At 35.9% G+C, this 16361-nt stretch overlaps 1 protein-coding gene and 1 pseudogene across 2 annotated transcripts in view; one reads left to right on the top strand and one right to left on the bottom strand.

The window, feature by feature from the left end:
* Positions 1-16361, bottom strand: part of PDE3B (phosphodiesterase 3B) — a 150392-nt gene that overhangs the window by 70747 nt on the left and 63284 nt on the right. The window lies entirely within an intron of this gene.
* Positions 5517-5609, top strand: LOC119053126 (uncharacterized; annotated as a pseudogene).

The following is a 16361-nucleotide window of genomic DNA, read 5'->3' as shown; positions in this document are numbered from 1 at the left end:
CCAATTAGTGTAAATAGAAGCTAATTTTTCTAATTCAAGTATATTCTCATTTGGATAGATTCTTAACATTGAGTCTTCCTTACCCCTTAAGTTATTATGTTTTCAAATATTTGTACTCTCATGCCAAAAGCTGTATTTGTATTCATAGCATGCATTCTTTTATTTTTGTGATTTATTTTTGGACAGAAGGGAAGGGAGGGAGAAAAAGAAGGAGAGAAATATCAATGTGTGGTTGCTTCTCATGTGCCCCCACTAGGGACCTGGCCTGCAACCCTAACAGGGAATTGTACTGGCAACCCTTTGGTTCATAGGCCAGTACTCAATCCACTGAGCCACACCAGCCAGGGAATAGTATGCATCCTTAACAGAAGTTCTATCACTCCCAAGAAGGTGAAAATTGGTTCTTGGGGGACAAAAAACAATCTTAAAAATATTAAAGTGCTTGTGGCCCTCCAAAATCCATTTACAGTGTATCAACAGATACACTATAAATCTATGGTATTAAAATCTCAGAGAGGTAGGGATGATTAGGAAAAAATGTCTAAAAGGGGCTCCTTTAGTGGGATGATAATAAAAATAAGGTTGAAAACACTGATATAAAGTAGCCCTGCTTCTTGCTTATAAGAACGTTAGTCTGCATTCTGAGAATGTTTCCGTGACGCACTGAGACCATTCTGAGGATGTCTACTCAAGAGCTGCTGCTAACGTGAAGTATTGTACGCTCAATTTTAATTGTGCTCTTAGAGGTTTCTAAAAACCTTACTATGTACAATTCTTTTCTCAATGCTTACTTTTTAGACTTCTCTGTTGTAGAATTTTGTGTTGCAGACCATCTCCCTTCATAAATTCACTCCTCCTTGGCTCTTCAGCCCATTGTCATGATTCTCTCTCACTTGTACTTGCTAGGCTGGCTGTAAGAGAACTGTTAAGCAGTAGCTCATTCCTAATTGCCCTCACTTTCTCTAGGATAAAAAATAATACATTTACCAAAACCCAGCAGGCCTCTGTCTGAAATCTCCTGCATCTTAGGAACTGAAAACAGATATAGAGTAACAGCCACAAATTGTTGCAGAGTGCCTTCTGAGAAATTTCAACTAAAATATTAGTGACTTTGAGGAAACAAAATTTTCTGCATAAGCAGAAGATGTATGATCAGGAATTTTGCAACTAAATACATCTTAACACAGTGTTATTCAAAGTGTTGTCCATAATAAAATAAATACAGAAATTAACAGTAAATATTTAGAAATCTGACGTTGCTGAGACAGTTTTAGTATATTTTACAAAAGCATCAATTCACAACAGATAAAGGGAAAAACCCTAAAACCCGATCCTTTGCTATGTAGTTTGACTAGGAGACAAGAACACAAGTACACATAGCTGTACTCTTTGGAATAGCAAGAAAACTAGATACAACCCAATTGTCCAAAAAACAAAATGGAGAAATTCTGGTATATTCATGCAAAGGAATAGCTCTAGTAAAAATGAATGCAAAGTACAGCTATATACCACGTAAATGAAGAATCCTAGAAACAAAAAACTACATTTAAATGTAATTTTTAGGAATACAGATACATGAGAAACTAAAGAAAGTCATCATGGTGAACATTTTAGGAGAGAAAAGAAGGAAATTGGATCTGAGAATGGCATACAGGGATCTTCAAAGTTATTAGTAATGTTCAAAGTGAATGGTTGTTGTGGGTAGATGGTGTTTGCTATCCTTAGTCTCTGTATTTTATAAGTACTCAGCTTTAATAAAAGATTAAGAATTTATGAAGGTAGAAAAGTAGAGAAAGTGACTAGAGAAAACTTTTGAGAAATTGTGCTGCAAATGGCAACAATGAAATGGAGCAATAATTGGAAAAGAATATGAGGTAATACTTTTTTGTTATTAACAGGATAGGTCCTAGAGCTTGTCTGTACTTAAGAGGAATGATCCAGGACAGTAAGAGATCTAATAATACAGGATAAAGAGAGATATCCCAAGGAGCAAAACCCTTTATGAAAATATAGCCTAATGTCCATAATAATATTAACACAGATAAAAGTTTAAAGTAGGAAACAATAATGGAGTATTAGCCATTATTTATCAAATTATAACCTGTTCCTCAGGAGTCTGGACTATTTAGAGAGGAAAGAAGAAATTGAGTTTGTTTACACATATTTCAAAATTGTGAAAATCTAATTTTTACAGAAATATAATCATCTTAATAAGCTTCATATACTTAAAAGCTGGTGTCCTTAGGATTGCATTTTTTGTAAGAGCACAAATCATCTTAGCTAAAGTATTTGTGTGTAATTTGAATATTATTGTTTATATCTGTTAAGATTGTATTCTTTTCATTCCATTGCATTATATCCCTGATCAAAAAAAATTAAAGCTTAAAGAATTTATTAAAATAGTAACATAAGTAACTCAGAATAAATGCTGAGCCTAAATCAAGAACAAGACTCTAGTGCACACAGAATACAAACAAATCTGTGGATGTGTTAATACTGTACAAATTCATGAAAACAAAAATATGACCAGGACATACAACAGTGACTATCTAAAAGTTGGACTTTTTTAAACTTACAATTCATTCATCTTTATTTTTCTGAATGTTGTCTAGATTGAAAGTTCATCAAATAATATGGGAACCCATGAAAACTTTTATGACATATTCAAACAAAACAGAACCTTTTTGGTAAACCAATAGCATTTCTCTAGACTAAGCACGAAATGCATTCCTGTATGAAACTGAAAATTTTTGTTCCTAAAACAAAACAAAAAAAACCTACCGAGGTACCCCTTAAGATTCTGTACTCCTCACAGCAAAAGCATATAAAAAAGATAAATTTCGCCAAGAGACCAGCAAGAGTAGCCAGACAGGTGATAAACATTATGCTTAGAGAACAGATCAAAATATATTTACCATGCGGCACCTTGAGACAGCACAGAACAAAGGCATGTAATGTAGAAGAGCGCTGTCCCAGAAGATATTTTACTTTACTGCTGGATACATGTGCTGGTATGAGTCCACTCTTGGTGTATGTGCATACATAACTACTGCTGTCCTTCCTGAGAACAGTAGTCAAGTTTTTATGTATCTATCCCTGAGAAACCTTCTACCACAAAAGATGATTTTTCCCTACTTATATGATTATTTTGTAAACTATGAGAGAGACCGGAAAACACATGTTGGAATCAGTTCTGAGAGAATCACTTACCTGTATAGCAAAGAAGACAACTTTCTAACAGAAAAATGAACTGGTGGTTATAACACACACACTCTGCATGACACCATGTTAGAGAAACTCCATAAATGTAAATACACTTAATTTCTGGCACAGAGTATACATCTTTTTAGTGTGCCAAGGAAAAATAGAGCAAATATAGATATAAAAAAGAAAGCATAAAGTATAAACATAAATAGCAAATATAATAGATGTATTTTCTTCCATAAAATGCTTAGAACCTCTCTTTCTCTTTCTCAAGCTTTTAAGTATGACAAGGTCCATTAACCTAGCTATTGACACGGCCCTAAAAATAATCTTCAGTGAGAAATCTCTTTAACATTCCAGGTCCATGTTGAATGTCAGTATTCATTACCAACAGCCAAAAAACATTTGCTGCCTTTTGTCATAAATTCATAATTTTTATTAAGAGAAATAGAAAAAAATTTGGATATACAATGAACCTAGCGTACACAACCTATTTGCACAGTTTAAGAAATACTAGTAGAAGATATTCATTCCCCCATGTAATAGTATCTGACAGCTCTTTTAAAATACTACTTCCAAGTATAATGTGTATACATGGTTCCAAAGTCAACAAAGTTTTAGGCATCTAAACTTTAATCCCAATACTAAAATGCAATCTGTAAATAATTTAAACACAGCTGAATTTTGTAAAAATTCAGTAAATTTTGTAAAACACAGTAAAAATAAAAGTTATAGTGATTGTTATATTCTCAAAACATGGTTCTGTTATACTATAAGATATTAACAAAAATATGAAATTTTAATTTGCTGTTTTTAGGAGCTTCCATTATTTGTTTCCTTGTAATTTCAAATATAATTTTTATAAGATTTTCACATACTGGTTATCTGTTCAAAACTAACTTTAAAAACAGCATTTCCTTTAAGAAACATGAGGTATATACACTATTAAAATATTTTTTAGTTGATTTCATAAAGTGAACCCAAGACTGAGCCTTTATACATAAATTCAGCTTTTCTTTGTGGTTAGAAGTTGAATCCTGATCAAAGTTTCTGTTTGAATGTTTATAAGTCCGACATGCTTTACGGAGCTCTACAAAACCACTGAGACCACAGTGAAACATCAGCAGTACAACCAGGCGATGTTATCAGGTTCAATTACGTCAATGAGGTTTTATTTCATTGTTCCCTATGCAGTCAAAAAGAAAAACATATATGTGTCTTCAAATCGGACTTACAGAGCTGTTCTCATTTCTTGATGACATTTTATTTGAGCTTTGTATACAAATCTTTGCTAATGAAATACTGAATTTCAGTATGTCCAACTTTTTCTATTCCTTTGCTTTCCAACTCAGGCCCAATGAAAAAACCCATTTAACTTTGATTGTGTGTGTGTGTTTTTTTAATATAAACCAAAAGCATAAATCAACAGCCACAAAGTTAAACTAAAAAAGTACTTCCTACTACTGTGAAGTGCAAAAATAGTAATTTTGACCTCTATGGCAAAGGAGAGCTCCAGCCAAAAACTGAGAAACAAACAAACAAACAAAAAACAAAAGTGGTGGGGTGGGGTGGGGTTTGGGGGAGATTGGGAGAGTAGTATTACTCCAAAAGCTGCAGTAGTCCCCCTTTGTCCATGGTTTCAATCATCTGAGAATATTAAATAGAAAATCCCAGAAACAAATAATTCATTAAGTTTTAAACTGCACACTTTTCTAAACAACATGACGAAATCTCATGCTGACCCACTAGGGACATAAAATCATCCCTTTGTCCTGCTTATCCACACTTAACTGTTTCCCACCATTTAGTCACTTAGTAGCCATCCTGTCTGTCACGTCGACTGTCCCAGTATTGCAGTGCTTGTGTTCAAGCAACCCTTATTTCACTTAATGCCACATTCAAATGATTAAAATATATTGTTTAACTTTTCTATTATGTTATTGCTAACTTCAATATGCCTAATTTATAAATTAAACCTTATCACAGGTATGTCTGTATAGAAGAAAACACAGTAAATACAAGGGTTGGCAATATCCACGGCATCCACTGGGATCTTGGAATGTATCCCACATGGATAAGTGAGGATTATTGTAATCATTTACTATTTTTATTAATCAAATAATATGAAGATGCTTGTGACTAGACTGCATGCTATGTATCGACACTGTGGTAGACACTACATATTGTCTCGTTTAATCTTAGGACTCACTGTGACAAGACTTATTTCTGCATTTTACAATGACAAAACTGCAAGTGAGAAAGTTGAAATGATCTGCCCAAAGTCATACGACTAGTAAGAGACAGAGACAAAAATGAAATTTGAAGTGTGATGATTGGATGTTCACAATTTTGTGTGACATATGCCTCCCACAAACTTTGGACATCGGCACATTACCCATCTGACATGAATTCTGAAAAAAAAAAAATCAGATGTGCCTACTTCCAAAGCTTTAAAGATTCCTAACCGTTATGCTACCCCCTCTTAGTCACAATGTACTAGCAATGTGTCAGTTGCTTGACAGCCATGTAAAATCACAGCAACTTTGCAAGTACCCCCTTTTTATATACAGGGAAGTTGAAGCTTAGTGATTAAGTAATTATTCTGCATTTGCCTCCAAGCTCTATTATTTGACCTTCACTCAATCCTAGGGAGGCTGACCCCTATAATCTGCATCCCTAGGCTCTCATCCAGTTGGTTTCTCCTTAGGTTGGAAGCCAACAGCAAGAAATTGGACTTTAAGAAGAGAGAGATGCCCTGGCTGGTGTAGCTCAGTGGACTGAGAGCGGGCCTAGGAACCACAAGATCGCGGTTGGATTCCCAGTCAGTGCACATGCCTGGGTTGCAGGCCAGTTCACAGCAGGGGACTCATGAGAGGCAACCATACATTGTTATTTCTCTCCTTCTCTCCTTCCCTTCCCCTCTAAAAATAAATAAATAAAATCTTAAAAAAAAGAAGAAGAAGAAGAAGGGAGAGATCAAGTTCTCTGCTGCTTCCCTGCCTCTACATCATTGTCTCTGGCAATAGCTGTGCCCCTCCATGACAACAGCTCTTAACAGATGGTCTCCCCTTCACAGCTTCAGCTATGAGTCTGGAAACAGCATTGTGTACTCAGAAAACACCAGTTCCACCCTGTTCCTTCAGCCCCAGGCGCAGTAATAGCTTCCCATAGTTGCCTAATCATTTCATACCTTATTCATCCTCAATTCTGCTTCTCTTCTCAAAGCAGACTTTTCTAGAAAATCTTTTTATTTAATCAACCTGGGGGTGAATTCTGCTTCTTCCTGAGGCCCTAAGTATCACTAGGATGTTATAACAATTTTATTACATGTCAGCTAGTCTATTGCAGAACTAGACTTTAAATCCAGGTTTATCTCCCTCCCATTTTATTCCCTTCTACCTATAATAAAAGGATAATTAGGTATGCAGTTTATAAGACCTTTTCAAAAATGAAAAGTATGTTTTTATTTATCAAATCATCAAATCATACTTTAATACATGATTCCATATTTTCTGCATTTCATTCTGATACTACAGATGAATTTTCTGAGCTCTGAGTCAATGGCCAAATTTCTATAAATGTACTAGATCCAATCTCCCGCTGCCTACCTTAGGATATTTCACTGGCTATTCTCTCCCTCCCTCCTATATCATTTCCTCTCTCTACTAAGTCACTCCCTCTACATTATAATCATGCTGCAATATCCCAAATCTCACAGGTACACCTTTTTGAGATCCAGCCAATTTCATTTCTTTGCTCCCTTTTACAGCAAAATTCCTCAAAAGAGTGGTATTTACTAATTTTCCAACTCCTCTCCTATAATTGTTTTTTAAGGTGACACTAATCTAGCAATGCTCGTTTATTTGGTGGTCCTCGAACATGCCAGGCAAGTCCAATAAACTTCATTTCTCCTTCCTGTCTCTTAATAAATTCAAAAGGAAATAAGCTGCATCAGGTGTGATTTTGTAAGGCTATACGGGTAATTCAGATCTTATAAAGTAACACTTGAAATATACATATAAGTTTAGGTTTCTACTATCAAGAGTTCAAAACCAGAAACAAGATACAGTCAAATCTCAGTTCTCAAACATCTTCTGACTCAAATTTGATTCTCAATCAAGTTGTTCACAGGCAAAAATGTCTCAGTTGTCTTACAAAACTTCAGTTCTCCACACGATAATCTTTCCTATTAATACCTGTATGATCAGTAACGTATGATCACTCAGCCAGCAAAAAAAGGAAATTTGGTTTTCAAACAAATTGCTTCTCAAACAGCCTTCTGGGCAAATTAAGTTCAAGAGCTGAGGTTCCAATGTATTTAAAGGGACAATGTAAAAATGCCCCTTTTTGCTTTTGAAATACTGAATATGAAATATGAAATACTGAAGTCATATACTGTATGAAATAGAGCTTTAACCTGTACAAGTAGCAATTAAATCTTTATATCCTATCAAGGGACTAATATGCATTTAAAATTTTTATGCATTAGAGGACTTCTAGTCAAGATGGTGGCATAGGTAAATGTGGTACTTCAATTCTCCCACAACCACATCAAAAACACAACTGAACTACAGAACAACCATCATTCCAAACCTGAAAGCTAACCGAATGGAAGCCCTACAACTAGGGATTTAAAGAAGCCACACTGAGACTGGTAGGGGGTGCAAGTGCTAAAGAAGCTGGTCCCACACACAAGTGTGGTGGTTTAAAATGACGAGGGCTATCTTGGCTGTAGAGGTGTGCCTTGAAGAGCAAGGAGTCCCAGTCCCACACCAGACAGCCCAGCCTGGCATTTCAGTGCCAAGAAGACAAGACCCCATAACTTCTGACTGTAAAACCCAGTAGGAATTGAGGCTAAGGGAGACAGAGGCTCCTGGAGCCCCAGGCAATTTCTCTTAAAGGGTCTGCACACAGACTTACTCACTCTGAGCTCTGGTGCTGAGACAGCAGCTTGAGAGAAACCAGGGACATATGAGGAGAAACTGGATTACCTGGCAACAGGATAAGAGCTGCGGGGGAAGGCCCTCCCCACATACACACCCAGCGGGCCCATCCATGTCATTTCTAATAGTTTTTCTATATGAATGGTCTGTCTTGCCTCATGCTTTGGAATTTCCAAAATTTCTCAAACTAGCAGCATCTGGACTATGTCTACCGTCTACCTCTTGCTAAGTGGCCCCAGGCTGGGCACAAGCAGTGGCTGACTTTGCACCTCCCAGGAGTCCCCAGAGCCAGTGCATCCGGTAGATAGCTTTAAACCGTGCTGTATTACAATCTTCCTTTCCTACCTCCACAAGTGAAACACTCAAGGGGCACCAAACACTTTGGTGAGCACCAAAGCCTCACTGAATCAAGTCCTGCTTCACAGCATCAACTCCTGCACAGCAGCTCCTCTGCTGTAGTCACAGCTGGTCCTCTGCCAAATGGCCTGGGAGTTCAATCCTTCCCAGTGAAACCAAGAGCAATCAAGGCTCAACTACAATAGGACAGTTCACACAGCCCAGACAGAGGCGCGCCTGGAGTGTCTAGCCATGGTGACTAGGTAGGCTGTGTCACAGGCCTTACACCCTACTACACAAGGCCACTCTACCAAGTCTGGGAAGCATGGCAGCTCTACCTAATACATAAAAACTCACAGGGAAGCAGCCAAAATGTAGACACAAAGAAACATGTCCCACATGAAAGAACAGGAGAAATCCCCAGAAAAAGAACTACCAAAATGGAGGCAAGCAAACTACGAGATATATAGTTCAAAACAATGCTTTAAGGATGCCCAGGGAACTTAGTGAGAACCTCAACAGTATAAAAAAGGAATAGTCAAAAATGAAGGACATACTAACCAAAATAAATTATTTACAGAGAATCAACAACAGAGTAATGATGCCAAGAATCAAATTAGCAATATGGTATATGAGGAAGCAAAAACAAAACAAAACAAAACAAGAAAAAAAAAGGAAAAAAACCCATCAGAACAGAAAAAAATAAAAAACAAAACAAAACTATGAAGACAGAGGAAGGACCCTCTGGGAACACTCACGTGAACCAACATTCACATTATGTGGATGCCAGAAGAGAGAGAGCGAGAAGTTATTACCTACAAGGGAGCTCCCGTAAGACTGTCAGGTGATTTGTCAACAGAAACTTTTCTGGCCAGAAGGGAATGTCAAGAAATATTCAAGATGATGAAAAGCAAAGACTTACGACTACAATTATTCCTCTCAGCAAAGCTATCATTTAGAATCAAAGGAAATATAAAGAGCTTCCCAGACAAGAAAAAGCTACAGGAGTTCATCATCACCAAACCAGGATTACATGAAAACGCTAAAGGGTCTTCTTTAAAAGTATTTTTTAAAAAAACAATCAGAACAGAAACACACTTATAGAACATTTTAATGGTTTCCCAAGGGGAGTTGGGGGAATGGGTGAAAAAAGTGAAGAGATTTAAAGTATAAATTGGTAGTTGCAGAATAGTCATGGGGATGTAAAGTACAGCACAGGGAATATAATCAATAATAACCTAATAACTTTTTATGATGCCAGATGGGTGGGAGATTTATAGGGATTTTCAATTAGCTTTATAATGTTTAATCACTGGAGTCTATAGCTGAAACCAATATAATACTGTATGTCAATTATAATTTTTAAAAAGTATTGAAAAAAATAAAACTTTCATCCATTAGCTCTTACAAGATTTTTATCATTTTATGTTGTGAAATTTCACAAACACCTACCTTTTTTTTTAAGCCTTAATAGGTAAAGAACCATTTAATAGTTGAAGAACCATTTTAAATGGTCTAATTAGTGTGATAAGGGAATTCAAGCACAGAGAACCATTTTCTAAGTATATGAAATTGCCTTCATTTTATCAGTATACTTAATTTCTTGTTATTTTGAGATGTTTTCAAGTTTCTCTTCTAGACCTCCTTTATTTTTCTGCATATCTGTCTTGGCCCAGGCCTCAAACAGTTTCTCTGGCCTATGGATGTGCAGAATTTTACCTCCATCTGTGGCAGACTCTACATTCTCACCAAGAGATATATATTCTCAGATGAGAGTGCCAAAAATAACAAGAAATTGGGATTGTAAACCTTTAAAAATATTTTTCTATTTTCTTCTTACCTCAAATAAATAAAATGCTTTCCTCTTAAATTACAATATAATTTTAGGTATAATTTAAGTAAGTAATAGATTAAATTTATAATAGCTAATATTTAAAACACCTCACTGAAACACTTCAATAATTCAGAATTGCATGAGGAATATCCTGATAAATATTGTACAATTCTAAGCATGACTTATGAATAAGACCAAAAGAGAAAAAAAGCCTTCTCATTTCACTAACAGGAATATGATCCAAACTTGACTCCATGTCTAGAAAGAAAACCAGAAAATCACAAGACAGGGTCCTTTGTGGAGAGATTTGAGATGAACCAAAAATGATAGCCTTACAAACAAAACCTGAGACACCCCATCCATACCTACAATAACTCAGGTAGACGGATGCCAGAGCCCAGGTTTCCAAATGCTAAAGCTCACACAAGTAAAAGATCCACAAATCAGACTGACATTCAAGTAAAACAAAGGAACTGGCTGGTCCTAGGGGCATACCTTCTACCTAACAAAGCCAATACAACATATATTTCTTCTCTGATTGCCCTTTTTAATTTTTTAAAAAAATTTTATTTATCTTTAGAGGGGAAGGAGAGAGGGAGAGAAACATCAATGTATGGTTGCCTCTAGTGTGTTCCCTGCTGGGAACTAGCCTGCAACCCAGGCATGTGCCCTGACTGGGAATCAAACTGCGATCCTCTGGTTCGCAGGCCACACCCTCAATCCACTGAGCTACACCAGCCAGGGGTTAAGTAGAAGGAAACAGAACATAAGAACCAAGGAAAATAAAATAGTGTTGAAACCAGATATGTAAAGTGGTAACCAGCATTATTTTTTTGATAGATGTTCCCTTCTCAAACCACCGCCCACCATTTTTGAGGGGGGATTGATTGAGGAGACAATCAGATGTGAGTTTGGAAAGATGAGTTGTTAGAATTATAAAAGGTATAAACCTTTTATAAGCATCTCAGAGAGAGATGTTTATATTTTCTTTGAAGAGGCTTGTCTCACTTAAAACAGGTAATTCCTTTGTTTCATGTGAATGTCTGCCTACAGGTAGCTTTTTAATTGAGTGGTTAGGTGCAGAGAGAAGAAAGAGCAGGAAAATCATTTAATTACTCAGGTCCTTGTTTTTTTAATCAAATGAGAATATTGGAATTGTGGAGTTCTAAATTCCCTTCAGCTCAAATATAGTCTATTTGTCACAGAATAAGATGATACAAATGGCTCTGAAGATTGACTTTGTTGTATAAGGTGGATATAATTATAAGAGGGGAGAATTTATTGGAGGCTGTTGTTGAAAGTGATTCAGGATTGTTCAGGCTTGGTATGACAAAAATATGAAAATATGATAAGAGAAAGTCAGAATTATCTAGATCGAATTAGACTGATGTAGTGAATAGATAGAAATTTTAAAAAGGAGTCATTTATTCATTTAACAGGTAACCTAAAATTCATTATATATAAAAAGTAATCCTGATTTTACAGGATGACTATGAAGGTTGAGTGTAATAATATTGAGTAAATAATTTTGCCAGAATTAAGGGTGCCTCCCCCTTTTAAAGTAGGTTTTACTTTATTTTTTTACTTATTTTTAAAAATATTTTATTTATTTATCTTTAGAGAAGAAGGGAAGGAGAGAAATATCAATGTATGGTTGCCTCTCCTGTGTCCCCTGCTGGGAACTGGCCTGCAACCCAGGCATGTGCCCTGACTGGGATTCGAACCGCGATCGTGTGGTTCACAGGCCCTCGCTCAAGCCACTGAGCTACACCAGCCAGGGTGTTTTTACTTTATTTTATTTATAGTTGCAATTGAGTCAGCTATTTGAGGACACCAAAAGACAGAGACTTAAAGTTAAGGGATTGCACTCACCATTCCTTGTCTTTGAAATTCATGACCCAAACAATATTTAGATATTATCTACGGGGCTTTCCAGCCTTGTTCATAGATGGATTGGAGATGTTTGAAGACGGGTAACTTCAGCCATTCAGAATAGTCCTGGGCACATCGCTGGCCCTGGTAGTGCTAATAATGATCAAAGGTCAGGTGTGGATCAAAGGTCTCTGCAGGGGTATAGACTGCAGAGAGTTATCAAAGCTAAACCCTCGACCTGAACCCTTCTAGGTGATTTCTAGCTTTTCCTAGAAGAGTATTCTTAACTCTCTTCAAGTACTCCTCTTGGGGCAGAGATTAAAAATTAATAATGAAATATACTTAAAATCTCTGCCCATGGTGAAATACCATTGGCACTCTCCATTATATTATTTAGGAATACAAAGGTCATGTGTTTTTGTAAACACATAAGACAGACATAGAGATAACAAAACACCAGAATTTGTAAACAAAGGGATTTACAACAGAGAATTTTCATGTTTTTTTCACCCTCAATGTACACACCTCTAAAGTTATTACATCAGTAAGTCTGGCTTTGGTTGTGTTATTATTCTTAAATCTAAAGTATAACTTATCTCCCCCCCAATAAATTAAAAAGGGCAATTAGAGAAGAAATATATGTTGTATTTGCTTTGTTAGGTAGAAGGTATGCCCCTAGGACCAGCCAGTTCCTTTGTTTTACTTAATCTCAGTCAATGTATCTGACCTCTTAAAACAGAAGAGAGCCCTGGCTGGTATGGCTCAGGAACCAGTGATTGCTTCTCTCTCACATGTTTCCTTCTCTCTCTCCTTCCCCTCTGCCAAAACAAAACAAAACAACAAAAACAGTAGAAAAAATACTTAAAGGCCACAAAGAAAGTATTATTTAAATAATAAAGTTTTGAAAGTAGGAACTGCAACTTTCTTTGCAGTAGCTGTTACTTTTATAAAAAAGCAGAAATTAGGTTATTCAATAGGAAAAAGCATATTGCTAACATGGTAAAGATTCTTGACCAAAAACAACTCTGATTCTACCAATGACTACATTTCCAAATAATAAAAGACATTTCATACAAAAAGGACTATACAGGAAAGTAGCACTGGCATATTTAAGAATATTTTATCACTTTATGTGAAGTTAAACAACTTTCCATAGATAAAATTTTAAGTATTTAAAAGAGATACAATGGTGCCCTCTTAGCACAGTAGGCAGCGCATCAGCCCCATAATCTGCAGAGAGATACACTTACTAGTCTCTTACCTGCCTTCGTTTTAGAACTGAATATTAAATTTGAGATATTGATATTTAAAAAATTACAAAAGCATCAAGGTACATTTTAATTAACCAAGAAAAAATTATAAAATCAATATACATTTACAAAGTTTTTTTTCTCTATTCCAAATAAAAATTTACCATTTTTTATTCGGGATATTTATTAGACAGGCAAATTCAAGTTGCCAGCAGTATGTGTTTGACACTGCTAGGCAGTAGTGGAGTAAATGAGTTTTGTCATGGTAACCAAGCTTAAAATTAAGCAAACATAGATACTAGCCCCAAAGTGACCTGATTTGAAAATGAAAAAAGGGAACCTCAATTTAAAAAATTCAGATTCCCAGGGATCACCATAGTATTCTAAACTTATGGAGAGGGGGTAAGAGTACTAAAATTTTTACACTTTGCATAAGAAAAATGACTTTTTTCAATAAAATTTAAATATAGAGATGAATTTAACAGTACATTATAAGAAAACCTTTACAATGTCGGTGTTTCCATATATAAAATAGTAAAAATGTAGAAATTTTTTTCAAATAAATTAACTGTTATAATGTGACATGGATTAAGCAAGCCTCAAGTAACCTGTAGAGAGCCTATCTGTAAAAATAAACAGAAATCCCGTTTAAAATGAGATCAGTGAGCCAGCAGGGGGAGCTCTCATGCCCTATATCCACCACAGAGCCCAACAGGAAGAATGTTTAGTTCTCCCAACTTCCTCTTACGAGTTTTCTCTCCTTTGTTTCTAGGAACTTGTGCATTAGGCCACACAACCTGAACTGTGATTCCCTGTTGTTACAAAATAAACCCATTTTTCTGGAGAAATATTTGGTTGTCTGTTTAGAGTCAATATGTCTAAACTAAAAAAAGTTACCTACTGTTCAGTGTGGAATAAGTTATATTCCCAAACAGTACACTTTCTGACATTGCTGCACAGAAAAGTTACCATTAGTAGCTCCAAACGGTATAGAAAAGGAAACCAGATAGTTATACAGAAGTCTGTCAGTGGTCGATATATTGGTAGAATTTAAAAAATACTTCTATTTTTAACTTCAGTCCCGCCCCCCCCCCCCCCGCAATGAATGGCTGCTCATTCATTATGGGACAAATGCACACAATCTAGTGTCTTCCTGAGATCAGTGAGTCTAGCATAGTGATAAGTTGTGCTAATTATCGACTGCACAGCTATTAAAAAATAAACTGACCTAGCCTTTTTTGGTATGGTGATGGTGAATGAGGATAGATAAACAGGCCATTAGGTTGGCAACATGTATGTCGATACAGGCACTATTTACTAATTCAAAAATCATTGATATAAATCAAATGCAAATTATGCACCTTCAGCGTCCAGGAGAACAGGGTCTGATTTGTTCCTTATCATCCCAGCATGAAGCAAAGTGAGTGCCTAGCATACAATGATTGGTCAATAAACACCTGTAGAATGAATTAACTATAACTAGTACTTGTCTTATTTTGTAAATTTGCAATTTTATTCATTGAGTTTACTAATACTATTAAAAATAGCTAATATTTATTGACAGCATACTCTATGCCTTTATCCTACTTAAGACCTGTGGTGGTCCTTACTTTTATAGTTAACTATGGCTAAGATAGACTAAGTATGAATAACTAGCCCAAGTTTACATGGCAAATGAGTGGCAGTCCCAGAATTCAAACTGTGGTCTTTCTAACTACAAAGTCCATTAATTTTAAGGACAATATTGTGAATATTGAAATATTCACATTAATTATTATGCTAAGAATCTACCATATAAGTCTCTTTTATCCTATAGAAAAAGCCAATGTACAAAAATATAAAAATAATGAATTTTCAAATGATAAATAATTGCAATACACAATTTGCCTTCCTAGCTCTAAGTACATGGCCTCCTGCTGACTTTGCGTTCTTAGCCACTTACAACAGGATCTGCTCCTATTAAAGAGTAGAACAACTTGATGCAGTGGAAGAAGTAAGTGGTCTACCAATTTAGAATACCATGGCTGAGCTACGTTTGTTCCAGATGTCAGTTGTAGGAGAGAATGCACCACCATTAAGTTTATCGTAAAGATAAATTAATAATGTACTCGATACAATGTCAAGCACTGTATACAAAAATGCTCTTAAAATTATCTGTGTTGATATGCTATTGTCTAAAATACATTTTCTAGATTGCTCACACTTTGAATGTGTTACCATATATTGCTGGCTTTTGGTGATGGTGTGGGAGATGGGGGCTGGCAATAGGAGGCATCAGCAGGAGATGAGACAGCAGAAGAGAATAAGGTATTTACAGGCGGGGGTATCGACTCCTTCCCAAACAGCACAGGTTGACAGCAGCTGGATTCCTCTACTGAAAAGCTATAGCTTTCCTCTCCTACAGCTTCTTCATATACCCTTTGTCTCTTCAGGCCTCAAGTGGCAATAAGGGTTATTTTTCTTAACTCTCTTCATACTTTTATAAACAGCCCTTTATCAAATGTTTTTCAGTTACTCCATTTTACTGCGCCATTTATTTTATGCTAGAACCCTGACACACTACTCAACTATATTATCATTTCCCTTGACGATATGGACAATTTCTTACATTTCTTTTATCATCTTTAGCATTCAGCCTAACACATGCATATAAATAAAGTTCTATTTTCATTTTTACCAATGACTGGCTTCCACTAAACTGAATTCTTCATTGTAAAATAAGGAATTGGAGTAAGTTGGATTAAATGATCACCTAAAGTCTATCCAAGGAATCATGTAGAATTATTTTTTCTCTGCTAATAATTGAAACTCCACCAAAAAATTTTTACTTCTTTGTGTCTGATAAGGATGGGATCTACAAAAACAAATGAATAATTGTTTAGCTCAGGATTGGCAGACTTTAATAAAGTAAAGGGCCAGGCA

The sequence above is a fragment of the Artibeus jamaicensis genome, unplaced genomic scaffold (genome assembly GCF_021234435.1).
Source record: "Artibeus jamaicensis isolate MK-2021 breed Jamaican fruit bat unplaced genomic scaffold, CSHL_Jam_final contig_797, whole genome shotgun sequence".
NCBI classification, from domain to species: Eukaryota; Metazoa; Chordata; class Mammalia; order Chiroptera; family Phyllostomidae; genus Artibeus; species Artibeus jamaicensis.
This window is presented reverse-complemented; position numbering and strand designations above follow the sequence as displayed.